General features: G+C 42.7%; 2 non-coding genes across 2 annotated transcripts; both read right to left on the reverse strand.

Annotated features, from left to right (window-relative positions):
* Window positions 1-15,146: 15,146 nt before the first annotated feature.
* On the reverse strand, window positions 15,147-15,219 carry TRNAR-UCG (transfer RNA arginine (anticodon UCG)). The gene has a single exon. It is a non-coding gene; the product is annotated as a tRNA-Arg (tRNA).
* Window positions 15,220-16,970: 1,751 nt separating this feature from the next.
* On the reverse strand, window positions 16,971-17,043 carry TRNAR-UCG (transfer RNA arginine (anticodon UCG)). The gene has a single exon. It is a non-coding gene; the product is annotated as a tRNA-Arg (tRNA).
* Between the last annotated feature and the right edge of the window lie 1,779 nt (window positions 17,044-18,822).

Below are 18,822 nucleotides of genomic sequence, written 5' to 3' on the forward strand. Positions count from 1 at the left end.
TTCCTTCTCTTAATTCTTGCCATGATCATTAGTATTCCCCTCTTTATTCCCCAAATCCCTAAGATGCAAATTAGTACTATTAGTATTCCCTGTATTATTTTTAGTAATATTCCATTCCAAATGCCACCAAGCCAATTTCCCACTGAAGCAACTCCCTTTCCAACCTTCTCCCAAACTCCTGGTTCTTTCAATTCCTTCAAGTCTGCACTCTCTTTTGTTAGATTTGCAAGCATTGTTTTAATCTTCACACTGTTGTCTGGTATATACGTGCAACAGTGACGCGCACCAAGCATTTTGCAAACGCCACCATCCTTTGCTAAAAGAATGTCTAAGGCAAGCCTGTTTTGAAGAGTCATAGCTCTTTCTGCTGCAAGTTCAGCATCCATCAGGATTATAGCACCTGAAAACTTTGTCAACATGTTATCCACTATAGTAGACAACTTTCTTATTTTGATGGAATTCAACACAACTCCCAATGAAGGAATCATGGCTCCAAATATATCTCCTACCACAGCAGCTGCGGTCTCTCTTTTCTGGATACAATGAGATCCAGACGTCTTTGGAATCACCGATAGGTCATCCAGTTGATAAACCTTTGGGAACACTATACCCAAATAACATCTCCCCCACCATCCCTTTGGAAGACGATAATAGGCATTATGCCCACAAATGTAATATACACCAGGTATGACAGGGTCAAGTCCGTTCAGCATGAATGTCCATTTGGCCTTAAAGATAAACGTATGTTTACATTCACTCGCTCCCACGAAAATGTTATCATAATAAGATTCACCACGATATATACAAAATTTCCCTACATGCCAAGCGTCTAAAGCTATTCTCCCTTGTGTTTTTATTGCGGCAAAAGCATAATTATCTACTGAAGTCCTCTTACTTAGCTCTTTTTCTAATTTCGCATTCATTTGTGCCCTTCTATCATCTGTGCGATCTAAAAAGCTTATTTCTACTGCAGAGAGCGAGCAGGTAAGGTTTTCCCTATGAGCGTGAGCTGTTTCAAAAGGTTGCATTGGCTCGAAAAATTCCCTCATTATTTTAGCATCCCAATCTTTAGCAATCTGGCTTAGTTGCGTTATTATAGGAACATATGCAAAGGTAACATCATAATTTGAATAAAAATACTGTATGTTAGTTTGACCATAAAATCTAGAAGTTACTAAACTACATGTAATCCCATATGTAAGAGGCATGTGGTGATAAGTCACCCCTTCCGTTACCGATGTCGGTATCTATGTACACACATAACAATCTTTCGCATCCATAGTCTCAACATATTCTGTTAGTAGGCGATAGAAAACATTATACGAAAGTTCCTTCTTATCATGCAAGTGTCTCTCATCTAATTCTAGTCTTTCCAATGCGGTTAATTCAGTGACAGTAACAGGAGCAGAAGTAGAAGCATCAATTTTCTCATTCTCACCCTTACCACGCGTTGCAAGCACTATTGCCATTATTATTAGTACACATGCGGTTATCAAGCCTATACACGCATATTTACAATATTTCACTCTACTGTTTTGTGTAGACATGATCTGTATAGAATCAGAGAGCTAGAAGCACTTATAAAGAAACGATTTAGCAATTAGTTACAAAGCTGAACGAGCGCAATGTTCACACAGTTTTCTTCAGGAGCCCAGTCACTTATCGGTTAGCAGCATTTGTCTCAATTCGGCAATAACTCAGTCTTTTATCAGTTAGCAACGTTGTCTCAAATCGGGTTTAAGAGTCAATCAGGTTATCAAAGTCTTATCAAGTTAGCAAATGTCTCATCCGGTTTAGCAATGTCTCAGCTGGTTGTATCACGTTAGATTATAGCAAGCAATGTCATTTATCACCCTTTCAATCAACAGTGTCCATAAAACTTTTCTTTTCTATTGGTATCTCTTCTTCTTCGTTCTCGAGGCTAAGAGATACAAATTCGTCGGTCCAATCGTCATTGACTACATATGCCCATTCTGGACCGGAATATCTCCTGTTTGGTATCCTTTTCCTTTTCAATTTTGCATCTCTCTTCGATTCTGCCTCACTGGTACTTTCCTCTTTGGCCAAGTCTTTTTCTTCACTTGATCTTGGTACCACGACAGACACTTCCTTTCTTTTCTCTTTCACTCTTGGCCTTTCACTGTCGTTCAACGTTTCTCTAGTTCTTAGTTTTACTGGTGATACACTTGGTCTTCTCTTTGCACTGTGTCCACTTGATGGACCTGCGATCTCTTCTGTGGAAGTTTGAACAGCTTCGTTCTGTTCTGCCTTGTCCCCTCCTTCTGGGGAGTCAATCAGGTTTTTCTTTTCTTTTTCTGTACCGTCTGATTCTGGGAAAGCCCTCCTCTGATCAGGCTCTCCTGCTTCTTCACCTCTTTCGAGCCCTTTGTCACCGTTACTTTCTCCAGGCTCTTTGTTACCTTCAGCTGCTTCAGCCTCTTTGTTACCTTCAGCTGCTTCAGGCTCTTTGCTTCCCTCAGCTGCTTCAGGCTCTTTGTCACCCTCAGATGCTTCAGGCTCTTTGTCACCTTCAGCTGCTTCGTCGCTGTCTGAGGTTTCTCCTTGGTCTTCCCCAAGTGAATCGGCTGTTTCGTCCTCAGAGAATATTTCTCTCTCTTTTATTTCTGCCTGTTCGCTTCTAGTTCTGTTTTGCTCTGTCTCAGCGCTCGGCACTTTGTTATCAGTTACTGGCAGTTTCAGCGCTTCAACTTCCTCATCTGTGGGACACAACACCTTCTTTGTATGACTGGCGTGAATCCAGTTGGGAACTCCCGCACACTTCACAGCGGTAGTGGTCGTCAGGATCACTTGGAAAGGGCCTTTCCAACGGGGTTCCAGACACGACTTCCTCACGTGCTTCTTTATCACGACCCAGTCACCTGCTTTCAGTGTGTGTCCTGGACCTTGGATCGGTGACAAGGTGGTTGCTTCCACCTGGTGAGAGAAAGAGCGAACCACGTCAGCCAGACCTTTGCAGTAGTCTAACACCATATCATCTGTAATATTCAAAAGCGCGTTTGCGGGAACTGCAGGAAGTCTCATGGCCCTGCCCATGAGAATTTCGTGCGGGGACAATCCAGTCTTTCTGTCAGGGGTGTTTCTCATTGACATTAACATCAAAGGCAATGCGTCAGGCCATTTCAAATTTGTCGATGCACATATTTTCGCCATTCTTGATTTCAGTGTACCATTCATCTGCTCCACCAGTCCTGAGGCCTCAGGGCGATAGCTACAATGCAGTTTTTGCTCAATGTTCAGCGCTGCGCAAAGTAACTTTATCACCTCGTTATTGAAGTGACTTCCTCTATCTGATTCTAAAGAGATCGGGAATCCGAAACGTGGTATCAACTCCCTCAACAATAGTTTTGCAACTGTAAGGCTGTCATTTCTACGTGTGGGGTATGCTTCAATCCAGTGACTAAAAATGCACACAATCACCAACACATACTTCAGACCTCCATGCACAGGCATGTCAATAAAGTCCATCTGCATTCTGCTGAACGGGCCTCCCGCCCTGCCAATGTGGCTCACGTTCACAACCGTTCCCTTTCCTGGGTTCATCTGCTGACAAATGACACAACGATGGCAAACTGCTTCTGCAACTTGACGGAATCTGGGGTTAAACCAATCAGTTTTGAACAATCTTATCATGGCATCTCTCCCTAGGTGAGCCTGCCCATGATAGAACCGCGCTAGCTGCGATAAGAGACTATTTGGTAAAACAAATTTTCCCTCATTTGAAACCCATAACTCATCTGGTCTCCTTGTGCATTGTGACTTAATCCAGGAAACTCTTTCATCCTCCCTGACGCAATTCTGTAATGCTTTTAGTTCATCCATTGTATCTACGACCTTCAAGGCAAATGCTTCAGCTGGTTCGAGTTCTGGTTCACTTATCAAATTCCATTCATCCCTGAGCAATACACAGTTCAAGGCACAAAATCTTGCGACTTGATCCGCATATGCATTTCCCAGGGAAACATAGTCCTGTCCTTTTGTATGAGCACTACACTTTACCACTGCAATTTCGGCTGGCATCTGAATGGCGTGTAACAATTCCCTTATTCTCTCCCCGTTTTTCACTGGGGACCCTGAAGAGGTCAGGAAACCTCTCTGTGACCATAGTTGCCCAAAGTCGTGCACAATTCCAAACCCGTACTGACTATCAGTGTAAATGGTAACCTTCATCAATGTAGACAGTTGGCATGCTCTTGTAAGGGCTACAAGCTCTGCTACTTGTGCGGAATAGACTCCTTGAAGCCAGGATGCTTCCAAGACACCTGTTACAGTACATACAGCATATCCTGCTTTCAAAATTCCCAATGCATCTCTTGAACATGACCCATAAACAAAAACAATTTGGTCATTTTCATCAAGCTCAGTATCCTTAATGTCAGGTCGGGGTTTTGTGCAAAATTCAGTCACCTGAAGGCAGTCATGCTCGACGTCTTCAGCGTTCTCAATTTCAGCATTTTCACCGGGAAGCAAGGTTGCTGGATTCAACGTAGTGCACCTTTTCAGCTGCACATTCGGTGAGCCCAGAATTATTGTTTCATACCTTGTGAGTCTTGCTCCAGTCATGTGTTGCGTTCGGGAGCGGGTCAAAAGTATCTCAACTGAGTGAGGGACCATGACTGTTAATGGGTGTCCCATCACTATTCCTTCACTCTGAGTGAGGCTGATACCAACTGCTGCTACGGCGCGCAAACATCCTGGCAGTGCTGCTGCGACCGGATCCAAAGTAGCTGAAAAATACGCTACTGGTCTGTTTATGCCACCATGGGCTTGGGTCAAGACAGACAAAGAACATGCATCACGTTCATGACAAAACAATGTGAAAGGCTTTGTGTAATCAGGCATACCTAAAGCTGGAGCCCTGCACATGCATTCTTTCAATTCAATAAAAGCATCCATCTCATCTCCTTTCAGCTCAATTTCATCCAAGGCATCCTTCTGGGTCAGTTTCAGTAAACGCTTTGCTAGAGTTGAAAAGTTGGGAATCCACTGGCGACAGTAGCTCACCATCCCCAAAAACTTCCTCACCTCCCTCCTCGTCTTTGGTGGACTCATTTGAAGTACACTTGTTATTCTTTCCTTCATTATTCTCCGTGACCCTTTCTCTATTTGATGACCCAAGTATTTTACTTTCTTCTGACAGAACTGCAACTTTGAAGGAGACACCTTGTGTCCATTCCTTCCCAAATGGTTCAGTAGAGCAATGGTGTCGGCTGTGCAGCCACTTTCTGTCTTAGATGCAATCAACAAGTCATCGATGTACTGTACTAGGGTTGACTCGAATGGCAATTCTAACGCTTCCAAGTCTTTCTTTAGAATCTGATTGAAAATTGACGGTGACTCCGAAAACCCTTGAGGAATTCGACACCAACTGTAAACTCTGTCTAAGAATTTGAAACAAAAGAGAAATTGGCTGTCCTCATGAAGAGGCACCGAAAAGAATGCTTGTGACAAGTCAATGACTGAGAACCACTCGGCATCGCAAGGGACTTGAAACATTATCACAGCTGGATTTGGTACTACAGGGCAGCATTTAATTATGATGTCATTTATTTTCCTCAAGTCCTGCACTATTCGGACCTTTCCACTCGGCTTTATTAGTCCCATGATTGGTGAATTACATGGACTGCTTAACACTTCTTTCAGTACTCCCTGTTTTACAAACTCGTCAATGAGTTGGGTGACTTTCATGAGGGTGTCTTGTGCCATGTGGTATTGTGGGGTCTGGGGAAAAGTTACATTGGGTTTTACGGTCACTTTCACTGGTTCCACTCCTTTCATCAATCCCACCTCTTTTCCTGTCATATCCCACACTTCCTTTCCGACTGTTTCCCGTAATTCAGCTGGAATATCTTCTTCAGTTATCATCGGAAAAAGGTTAATCAGAGGATATTCTTCATCGACAGTTTCCATCTCATCCCCCTCTACACTCTCCTCTTCTTCCCCATCACTGCTCGTCTGAATTCTAATTCCATCGTTCGAACACATAATCGAACATCCCAATTTGCACAATAGGTCTCTCCCTAACAGTGCTATCGGGCTTGAGTCACATACCACAAATTTATGTGACCCTTGATAGTTACCAATTCTGACTGGTACTGGATCTGTGATTGGGTTCGTCAGGTGCCTGTTTGCTACTCCCACTACTTGAACTGTTCTCCCTGAGAGTGGCAAATTTGGTACTTCAATGCTCCTAACAGTTGAACGTGTGGCTCCTGTGTCAACCAAGAATGAAACACTATGACCCATAACTCTTCCCTCCACATATGGACCCTTTTGATCAACTTCCAAGGATGCTGCAAGCACACAATTTCCTTCCTCATCTGAACTTTCACTCTCCCATACATTGTTTATTCCATTCTCACTGTGTAATGGGAACTGTTGTACGGTGCCATTTGTATTCATCACCTGACCCGAGACCTGTGGAGGAACCATCACTTGCTGCTGACTCACTGGTGCCAAAGGTATTTGCATTTGCTGATTAGGTACCATGGGAAACTGCTGTTGCATTGGCTGCATTTGCGTCATCTGCATACGGGGCATCTGCATCTGCTGCGGTTGCATGGGCTGTAATCCCTGCAGCTGATTTATGGTCTGAAAATTTGGGTTTGGACCTCTCATTTTCGGTCCCCTCATTGTCTGGAATGCATTGACATCGTTGTTTTTCTGACCAACACCTGCACCTTCCTGCACCACCATCGGGCACTCGCGTTTCCAATGACCGACGATTCCGCACGCGTGACACGGCATCACCCTTTTCATTGCCTGCACACCATTCGGAATCGCAACAGTGTTCAAATCCGGACCATTACTCCCAAAGCCTCCTCTGCCTCTGCCTCTCGCCTGTGGCTGAAACACCATATTTCCCTGTGGCTGCGGCTGCGGTATCTGCTGTTGGAACCCTTGCAACCCTTGCAGACCTGTCTGAGCTGCTTTAAGTTGCATCACCATCACTTTCTCTTTCAACCTTTTCTGTTTCACTTCAATTTCGTCGCTACAGTATTTCGCATAATTCAACACCTCATCAATAGGTTTCGACTGCCAACAAATCAAATGCGTCTTTATCATCTGACTTATCTCTGGTCTCAGCCCTTCCACAAATCTAAACACAAAATGAAGCATGTCCTTCGCCTCTATTGTTTCCGTGCCACTGTAGTTCTTGAACGCCTTCAACAACCTCTCATAGTAACCATGAATCGACTCTTTAGCCTCTTGGGCAGTTCGATCAATCTTCTGCCAATCCACATTTTTCGCGGCAACCTTCGTCTTCAAATGCTCAATCACCTTATAGTACAAGCTCATTACCATAGGTGATGGTGCACCCGTATCCCTGTCTCTCTCTGGTTCACTTGTCGGCCAACCTACAGCCCTTTTGCAGTCTTCCCACAAATCTGCCGGAACCACAATCTCAAAGAGGGTGTTCAGGTCTTCCCAAAGACATTTTGCAAGCTTCACAAACCTATCAGTCTGTTGATACCATTCAATCGGTTTCTCTCTCAGTTTGGGAAAATCATCCGTAAAAGACTGAATGTCGCTTCTGTGCCACGGTACATGTATTAATTTTCCCCCTGCTGTCTCCCTCATTGGTAACATGGTTATTGCATCACTACTCTGTGATCTTTTCTCGTTGTGCTCTGGGACACTGTCTTTCCTCTTTTCCTTTTTCTTTGCCCATCTGCTTTCCCATTTGTCTAAGCACCCCCACACTTGTGCACTCTGCAGAAATTCTCTAAGGTGCGTTTTCATGCCTGCTGACCTCATGTGTTCAAAGTCTGTGGTCCCGAAATCCAATCTATAGCTCCTGCTCAAGTGTTTTGTCTTGTCTATCTCAACCCCGTTTTTGTCAGCTATTTCTTGCAACCTTCTATGTACCTTGTTCACTTCTCTCGTAATCCTAGGACATAGATACCTCAGCTCTTCTTCCGAGTAGGACTCTAACCTATTCAAACCCATAGTCCCTTCCACCAATTCTTCTGCTTCCATGTTCAACCTGACCCTATTCAGATAGTCTTCTCCCTTCCCACTGGCTGAGCTTTGTGTGGAATTCATACTGTTGAACCACTGTGTCAGCTGTTGCGCATTCAACCCCATCAGTGTAGCATTCACATCGACTGCCATTGATGGTTGCGGCAACTTTTCAGTGTTCGATGATAGCGGTATCATCAGTGGGGGACTCGACCTCACCACTGTTGACTGAGCACATATGGGACTAAACTCCATCAAGGACCCAGATCCAGTTGGCAGAGCCGCTGGAGTGTTTTGTATGCACCTCCTTTCCGTCCCACTCTGCACCATTGATCCTTGACCGCTCATACCTGAGTTAGGCTGAATGTACAAAGGTACCGGTGGACCTACAGAAATGGGTAGGGATATCGCATCTATGTTCTGTCCATTCCCCATGTTCTGAGGCATGTTCATTCCCACACTATGGGTCATCATTGCCGGCATGCCCGTCTGACTCCCCGTCATCTGAGCATGTGCGGTTCCCCCCTGCATCTGCTTTTGAGGCATCAAAAACTGGGTTGATTCAGCTTGTGCCAATGTTGGGTTGCGACCATTCTGTACTCCCATTACAGTTGGATCTAGGGTCATTCCCGTACTGTTGTCACTGCTGTAGTACCTTGGGACCTGCGGCTGATAATTTTCTGCTGTTTTCAATATAGGCACATCTGGATATATTCTCCTAACCTGCGGTATCTGCGGGGTGAACAGTAAACTCGGGTCCTTAGATCCCGATGGCGTTTCTGAACTCGGAGTTTCATTATTCTGTACCGGTGCCGGAGGGGCAGACCTGGTACTTGGACCTCGTCCACTCTCTGCATAAGGTGGTGGACGGTCGTTCAGCAATTGCATGATTAACTCCTCATCCTCTAACTCTTCTTCTCTCCTTAACTTTTCCTCGTCCTCTCTATCTTTGGAACACCTCCTGTTTGTCTTACAGGTAGCTTTCTTGCCTGTCGCCTCTTCTTCCTTAGCAATTGCGGGAAACAATTTTATCCCCTGCAATATATCTGACCTCCACACCTTCTGTGCATTATCCCACCTAGCGTCCGCTAGTGTCTTTTCTACCTTTCTTATCCTGGTCTCGAACTTCTTTTGCTGTTGCTGTCTAGCCATTAGTTCCCAAATCGCTAGAGCCTCAAACTGTGCTGGCCTTGGAGGTACCTTCATGTCGTACATCGCGAATCTCAAATTCTCTAGGATCCTTATATTGAATGTCCCATGGATCGGGAACGCTACGCTCCCATGTTTCTCTGTCAGCTTGTGCCATTGCTTTAGCCAAAGGCACGGAGCTACCCCTTTTTCCTCCATTACAATGTAAGCTGGTGTACCTTCGGGTGGCGTCTCCTCTCCTACGCTCGCTTTAATGTAAGACTCCCCCTTCATCGCACTCTTTAATGCTTTAAAAAATTTCATTTTCTCGTCTTTTATTTCACAAAGTTTGTAATCAATAAGTGACTTTAATTCCCGGAATACTCTTCGCCTGCCTTTCCCCTTCCAATCGAGCCCCACGGACTGCGTCCAATCCGTGCACGGCCCTTCTTTGCAACCAACCTATCCCAGCGCGGCTCCTAGTGACGTCACACTCACACACACTGCGGCTGACAAAGCCTCGCGGCTTGTCCTCCTTCACTCCGCTCCTCTCGTAACAACTTCTGGCATGTATCGCGAGCAACCAAATAATAATAAAACAGATCTGTCGGTTTACTACAGGAAGGGTAACACAATCGCTTCAGGACCTTAGGGATTTTTCACTAGCCTCGGCAGTTATTCCATCTTTCTCGGTCCCCACTTTCGCAAGCAAATCCTGACCCGCAGACTCTGCTCTCAACTTGTCAATGATCTATTCTAGTGCACTTAGAATTTGTCAAAGCCCGAAGTCGAAGTTTTCTTTCACTCCCTTAACACACGTACCGACTCGTTGACCACGCCCGGTCAACCTATTAAACCGACCAGACCACAACATAAAACAAGTGTCTCATACACTTTTCAACATACTCCGGAGTCTCTTGACCTCGCAGGGCCCGTCTCAACAACAACAACCACGTGGACCTTTTTCTGCACAAAGCGCCACATGCACATGAAGTTCGACGACTTCCCTACTCTCACACTCAGAGTCGCACCTCCGCTATTCTCTAAAATCCTCGCAACCTTTTCAAACAATCTGCGGCAATAAGCTGTGCAAGCGCAAAACCCTGACTTCACTCATACCGTCACTAGTACCGCCAACGCCGATTTCACACCTCCATTCTCTCCATTCGCAAGCTCCGAGATCCCGTTAAAGTCGCGGGGGACTTAGGGCATCATCATTCTCTCAATCTGTTTTACCCAAGAAAAAATCTAATTCAAAACCATATACCTCTCGAGTGGGGGTCCCAAAGGGCGTAACCGTTACCTCTCGAGCAGGGTCCCAAAGGGCAAAACCATTACCTCTCGAGTGGGGTCCCAAAGGGCGAAACCATTACCTCTCGAGTGGGGTCCCAAAGGGCGAAACCGTTACCTCTCAAGTGGGGTCCTACCATCTACTGATAGAGCGTTCCTTCCTAATAAATTACCTGTATTTGGACGCTCTTGGGTCGATGAATCTTTTGACCAAGTGGGGCTCTCTTCACCCGAGATTAATCAATTTAGTCAAATCAATAATCAATAACGAACATAAGCAATGCCCTGATCAACATAACACTTCACAATTAATCCAGAAAACATTTCGGCGAACCATGACCTTTCGGCCATGAATAACCACACCAGTTTATTCAAAGTTAATGAATTTATTTCCCTATATTAACAAAGCTAGCACGATATAAATGTGTCTCAACACCAAATGATAGATGTAAATGAACATTAATAGCTGTCCATAACGGCGAAAAAGATGCAATCTATGCAGCATTTGAATAACAATGCATTCGATAATAGCAACGCAAACCACTAAAACTATAATCTGTAATGAGCTAATTGCATACATTAGTCAGCATAACAAGGTCTCAAATTGCATCGTGCAACAAATGAATCCTCATCTAACCTCAAATTAGCATCTGCATGTGGGACTTCATGCAAAAACAATTTAGCAACATTGATTTGGAAAACTCCTAACTAGGGCTCTTATCAAAAATCAGCAGTTGGTTACCAAAAAAAGAAACACAATGCAATTGTACATTTTCCTTTCATATTTACCAAATTCAATCAGCATTCAAGGGTTTCCGATCAGCATGGGACGGGGCAAAGGGGCGGGGTGGACGGGGCAATTGCCTCACAGCGGCAAGATAAAAGGACAAAACTACTACTTTATGCAAAGGGACAGATCAAAGTTAAAGTCTCTAGGGCGAGAATTTCTTAAAGTCTCTTTCTCTCGATTAGAGAAAGCATCAAAGTCTCATTCAAAATGGCGTCGAACATCAATTGGCATCGTAGAAGATGGCAAAATGACGAGGTCGGTAAGATGGGCCATAATGGCTGCAATGTCCTGCCAATGGCGGGTAATGGCTAATGGGCAATAATGTCCTCCATGGGTGCAGTGGGTAATGGCCAAAGGCTGATGGCTAAAAATGGCAATGGCTGCTTTCTTCTTGTGCACCAGGTTTAAATAAACAACAGTTCAAATCCAGTAGGGTCTTCCATTGGAGGGTTCATAGGTTGGCTTCAAATTGTCCAATCAAAAACAACAATTCACAAGCTTCTACCTAGCCATACATTATCCTTGGAGTCGGGAACGTAAGTTGCAACATATTTTACCAATTAACTCACTTTCAGAGCTTCCATTGTCTGCACCTGCAGATTGACCTTGGAGCAAAGAAGAAGATGCCAGGCTGGCACGAAACCTTAAAGATAAGCATGTGAACCGATCTCACTGGAAAAGTACAGCTTCAAGCAGGAATACACGTTTATTAGCACATTAGAAAAACACGAGCATCTAAACCGTGAGACAAGGCAACTAGGCCGAAGCCTCCACTGAAGTTATGCTAAGTTAAAACATTTCAAACAAGCAAATCATGGCACACGTTTACGGTTATCTCAGATTAGTACAATTCTAATACATCACGTTATATAAAGCACGCTTATAAATGTTGGCGAACTACTCTGAGGGCACATTTGTCCCCGTACAATCTTTATTAGTTCGGTTAAAGTCACACTTGATTATTGCAGCACTACGTTTATGCGCTAATAAATGTAAAACCTTCATTTCTGCGTCATCAGCACCTCAGATAGACTTAAACTTACACACCCTGGTCTGTGAGAGTAGTGCCCTATCCATTGCGGCATTGAGGGTAATCTGCAAGACAGAGTTCCAAAATCATCCTTTCATCTCAGTTCATGGCCACATACAGTATTTCTGCAGTCATTCGATTCACTTTTCTGTCTTTAATTAAACTGACCATTTTAAACCTCCGGCACCCACCACTTCAATCTTACCGTTTTTGTGCTATCATAGGGCCTTGGAACTTTTGGCAAGTGGACAGAAGCAGTCAGAGAACCACATCACAATACATACTCCTTTGCCTGATACCTTTCACAACAAACTGCTCTTGGAAAAACACGTTAACCGGTCCTTGCTCTCAGACAGACACAGAAAGCCTATCACCACCTCTATGAACATATTTCAATCTAACCAATATATATCATTCAACAATTATGCCTCTGTATCAATATAACTACAACTAGAGACAGAAAGGAATTTAAAAAACAATCTGCCCATTTGAATAACCAGCATAGTTTTAAGGACGTACAAATTGGAATGTGACAATTTCAGAGTTCCTCATTCATAAGAAGTCTGTGAGATAGTATCTCAGAAAGATCTCAAGTTTATAGCAAAAATGGTTGTAAGGGTGATTTTTACCACACAATTGCAACTAGGTGCCTCAATCTGCAAGAGACCAGTCCTTGACAGATTACACAACTGGGGCAACAGCAAAGGCAGCAATTGTGTCAATCCTTTATGATTCTTCTCTAGTACTATACTTTTTCTGAGGGACAATTTGCATTATTCCTGGAGAAAATCATAGAGCTTCTACGCATGCATAGTTTCTGCTTTCTGCACGCACACACTCCCTGCACTGAATCTACCCACAGTTCTGTTCGGAATGATTGTGCCATGTCATATTGTTGTATACGTATTGCATATCCGTGGCATTTATGAAGAGGTACTTTGGTATGGCAGAAAGACAGAAAAGTAGCAATGCTGAAGGCATAACGTGACTGATTGTGCAGTTTGCATTGGGCTTTCTTAATGAGTGAGAGTGAAAGGAGTATTGTAAGAGTGTATTTCCAGTTTGTATGTAAAGATAAGTTGGGTGCTGTGATGAAAAGTCTCAACCATGAAGGTACTCAAACCCTCAATCTTCTGATCCGAAGTCAGACGCCTTATCCATTAGGCCACATGGTCACCGACAGCAATATGTTTATGTGTTTAGGGTTAGGTGGTATGAATGGATGTGGAACATATCAATTACAGGTGCGCAGGACAGGATCCCATACCGTTCTTCATCTTCTTTCCATCAAAGGAGTTTTTTCAAACAATATCTAGATAATTTCCAAAGTTTCATATCTTATGATGTGCTTTTTTGCTGTTAATCCTCCTTTCTTCTTTTATTGAATACTCTGTTTTATGCTGCAATGGTATTTTTGGATGATTTGAAAAGAGAATGAAACTGCTTTGACAGTAGTTCAGACTTCCCATTTCTTGACTTGCTAATTTGCTCCCTGAATTAGCTTATACAAGTGACATGAACAGGGCCTTGACCTAAGCACGTAACTGAAAGCCTGTCACCACCTCTAGAAATAAAATTCACAGCAGCTCAAAACATTCATTTTGAAAGAGAATATTTCAAGTGAGTCCAAGTTTAATTTCAATAAAGAAAGCTGTATAAGATGACACGCTGCACATTTGGGTAACCAGCATGACTCTTTTCAGTGAAGAAGTGGAATGGTTCTGTTGCAATATACTATCACCCTGGCAAGCTGCTACGAGGAAGAGTAAACAATATGATTAGGTTTCAGCAAAAATGTATTAGTTTAGGGTGTGCACCTCAGATAGACTTGAACTTACACACCCTGGTCTGTGAGAGTAGTACCCTATACATTGCGGCATTGAGGGTAATCTGCAAGACAGAGTTCCAAAATCATCCTTTCATCTCAGTTCATGGCCACATACAGTATTTCTGCAGTCATTCGTTTCACTTTTCTGTCTTTAATTAAACTGACCATTTTAAACCTCTGGCACCCACCACTTCAATCTTACCGTTTTTGTGCTATCATAGGGCCTTGGAACTTTTGGCAAGTGGACAAAAGCAGTCAGAGAACCACATCACAATACATACTCCTTTGCCTGATACCTTTCACAACAAACTGCTCTTGGAAAAAGACGTTGACCGGTCCTTGCTCTCAGACAGACACAGAAAGCCTATCACCACCTCTACGAACATATTTCAATCAAACCAATATATATCATTCAACAATTATGCCTCTGTATCAATATAACTACAACTCGAGACAGAAAGGAATTTCAAAAAACAATCTGCCCATTTGAATAACCAGCAGAGTTTTAAGGACGTACAAATTGGAATGTGACAATTTCAGAGTTCCTCATTCATAAGAAGTCTGTGAGATAGTATCTCAGAAAGATCTCACGTTTATAGCAAAAATGGTTGTAAGGGTGATTTTTACCACACAATTGCAACTAGGTGCCTCAATCTGCAAGAGACCAGTCCTTGACAGATTACACAACTGGGGCAACAGCAAAGGCAGCAATTGTGTCAATCCTTTATGATTCTTCTCTAGTACTATACTTTTTCTGAGTGACAATTTGCATTATTCCTGGAGAAAATCATAGAGCTTCTACCCATGCATAGTTTCTGCTTTCTGCACGCACACACTCCCTGCACTGAATCTACACACAGTTCTGTTCAGAATGATTGTGCCATGTCATATTGTTGTGTACGTATTGCATATCCGTGGCATTTATGAAGAGGTACTTTGATATGGCAGAAAGACAGAAAAGTAGCAATGCTGATGGCATAACGTGACTGATTGTGCAGTTTGCATTGGGCTTTCTTAATGAGTGAGAGTGAAAGGAGTATTGTAAGAGTGTGTTTCCAGTTTGTATGTGAAGATAAGTTGGGTGCTGTGAGAAAAAGACTCAACCATGAAGGGACTTGAACCCTCAATCTTCTGATCCGAAGTCAGACGCCTTATCCATTAGGCCACATGGTCACCGACTGCAATATGTTTGGGTGTTTAGGGTTAGGTGGTATGAATGGATGTGGAACATATCAATTACAGGTGCGCAGGACAGGATCCCATACCGTTCTTCATCTTCTTTCCATCAAAGGAGTTTTTTCAAACAATATCTAGATAATTTCCAAAGTTTCATATCTTATGCTGTGCTTTTTTGCCGTTAATCCTCCTTTCTTCTTTTATTGAATACTCTGTTTTATGCTGCAATGGTATTTTTGGATTATTTGAAAAGAGAATGAAACTGCTTTGACAGTAGTTCAGACTTCCCATTTCTTGACTTGCTAATTTGCTCCCTGAATTAGCTTATACAAGTGACATGAACAGGGCCTTGACCTAAGCACGTACCTGAAAGCCTGTCACCACCTCTAGAAATAAAATTCACAGCAGCTCAAACATTCATTTTGAAAGAGAATATTTCAAGTGAGTCCAAGTTTAATTTCAATAAAGAAAGCTGTATAAAATGACAAGCTGCATATTTGGGTAACCAGCATGACTCTTTTCAGTGAAGAAGTGGAATGGTTCTGTTGCAATATACTATCACCCTGGCAAGCTGCTACGAGGAAGAGTAAACAATATGATTAGGTTTCAGCAAAAATGTATTAGTTCAGGGTGTGCACCTCAGATAGACTTAAACTTACACACCCTGGTCTGTGAGAGTAGTGCCCTATCCATTGCGGCATTGAGGGTAATCTGCAAGACAGAGTTCCAAAATCATCCTTTCATCTCAGTTCATGGCCACATACAGTATTTCTGCAGTCATTCGTTTCACTTTTCTGTCTTTAATTAAACTGACCATTTTAAACCTCCGGCACCCACCACTTCAATCTTACCGTTTTTGTGCTATCATAGGGCCTTGGAACTTTTGGCAAGTGGACAGAAGCAGTCAGAGAACCACATCACAATACATACTCCTTTGCCTGATACCTTTCACAACAAACTGCTCTTGGAAAAAGACGTTAACCGGTCCTTGCTCTCAGACAGACACAGAAAGCCTATCACCACCTCTACGAACATATTTCAATCAAACCAATATATATCTTTCAACAATTATGCCTCTGTATCAATATAACTACAACTCGAGACAGAAAGGAATTTAAAAAACAATCTGCCCATTTGAATAACCAGCATAGTTTTAAGGACGTACAAATTGGAATGTGACAATTTCAGAGTTCCTCATTCATAAGAAGTCTGTGAGATAGTATCTCAGAAAGATCTCAAGTTTATAGGAAAAATGGTTGTAAGGGTGATTTTTACCACACAATTGCAACTAGGTGCCTCAATCTGCAAGAGACCAGTCCTTGACAGATTACACAACTGGGGCAACACCAAAGGCAGCAATTGTGTCAATCCTTTATGATTCTTCTCTAGTACTATACTTTTTCTGAGGGACAAATTGCATTATTCCTGGAGAAAATCATAGAGCTTCTACCCATGCATAGTTTCTGCTTTCTGCACGCACACACTCCCTGCACTGAATCTACCCACAGTTCTGTTCGGAATGATTGTGCCATGTCATATTGTTCTATACGTATTGCATATCCGTGGCATTTATGAAGAGGTACTTTGGTATGGCAGAAAGACAGAAAAGTAGCAATGCTGAAGGCATAACGTGACTGATTGTGCAGTTTGCATTGGGCTTTCTTAATGAGTGAGAGTGAAAGGAGTATTGTAAGAGTGTATTTCCAGTTTGAATGTAAAGATAAGTTGAGTGCTGTGAGAAAAAGACTCAACCATGAAGGGACTCGAACCCTCAATCTCCTGATCCGAAGTCAGACGCCGTATCCATTAGGCCACATGGTCACTGACAGCAATATGTTTGGTTGTTTAGGGTTAGGTGGTATGAATGGATGTGGAACATATCAATTACAGGTGCGCAGGACAGGATCCCATACCGTTCTTCATCTTCTTTCCATCAAAGGAGTTTTTTCAAACAATATCTAGATAATTTCCAAAGTTTCATATCTTATGCTGTGCTTTTTTGCCATTAATCCTCCTTTCTTCTTTTATTGAATACTCTGTTTTATGCTGCAATGGTATTTTTGGATTATTTGAAAAGAGAATGAAACTGCTTTGACAGTAGTTCAGACTTCCCATTTCTTGACTTGCTAATTTGCTCCCTGAATTAGCTTATACAAGTGACATGAACAGGGCCTTGACCTAAGCACGTACCTGAAAGCCTGTCACCACCTCTAGAAATAAAATTCACAGCAGCTCAAAACATTCATTTTGAAAGAGAATATTTCAAGTGAGTCCAAGTTTCATTTCAATAAAGAAAGTTGTATAAAATGACACGCTGCACATTTGGGTAACCAGCATGACTCTTTTCAGTGAAGAAGTGGAATGGTTCTGTTGCAATATACTATCACCCTGGTAAGCTGCTACGAGGAAGAGTAAACAATATGATTAGGTTTCAGCAAAAATGTATTAGTTCAGGGTGTGCACTGATAGAGCGTTCCTTCCTAATAAATTACCTGTATTTGGACGCTCTTGGGTCGATGAATCTTTTGACCAAGTGGGGCTCTCTTCACCCGAGATTAATCAATTTAATCAAATCAATAATCAATAACGAACATAAGCAATGCCCTGATCAACATAACACTTCACAATTAATCCAGAAAACATTTCGGCGAACCATGACCTTTCGGCCATGAATAACCACACCAGTTTATTCAAAGTTAATGAATTTATTTCCCTATATTAACAAAGCTAGCACAATATAAATGTGTCTCAACACCAAATGATAGATGTAAATGAACATTAATAGCTGTCCATAACGGCGAAAAAGATGCAATCTATGCAGCATTTGAATAACAATGCATTCGATAATAGCAACGCAAACCACTAAAACTATAATCTGTAATGAGCTAATTGCATACATTAGTCAGCATAACAAGGTCTCAAATTGCATCGTGCAACAAATGAATCCTCATCTAACCTCAAATTAGCATCTGCATGTGGGACTTCATGCAAAAACAATTTAGCAACATTGATTTGGAAAACTCCTAACTAGGGCTCTTATCAAAAATCAGCAGTTGGTTACCAAAAAAAGAAACACAATGCAATTGTACATTTTCCTTTCATATTTACCAAATTCAATCAGCATTCAAGGGTTTCCGATCAGCATGGGACGGGGCAAAGGGGCGGGGTGGACGGGGCAATTGCCTCACAGCGGCAAGATAAAAGGACAAAACTACTACTTTATGCAAAGGGACAGATCAAAGTTAAAGTCTCTAGGGCGAGAATTTCTTAAAGTCTCTTTCTCTCGATTAGAGAAAGCATCAAAGTCTCATTCAAAATGGCGTCTAACATCAATTGGCATCGTAGAAGATGGCAAAATGACGAGGTCGGTAAGATGGGCCATAATGGCTGCAATGTCCTGCAAATGGCGGGTAATGGCTAATGGGCAATAATGTCCTCCATGGGTGCAGTGGGTAATGGCCAAAGGCTGATGGCTAGAAATGGCAATGGCTGCTTTCTTCTTGTGCACCAGGTTTAAATATACAACAGTTCAAATCCAGTAGGGTCTTCCATTGGAGGGTTCATAGGTTGGCTTCAAATTGTCCAATCAAAAACAACAAT

This window comes from Pleurodeles waltl, chromosome 4_1 (assembly GCF_031143425.1).
Source record: "Pleurodeles waltl isolate 20211129_DDA chromosome 4_1, aPleWal1.hap1.20221129, whole genome shotgun sequence".
Lineage (NCBI taxonomy): Eukaryota > Metazoa > Chordata > Amphibia > Caudata > Salamandridae > Pleurodeles > Pleurodeles waltl.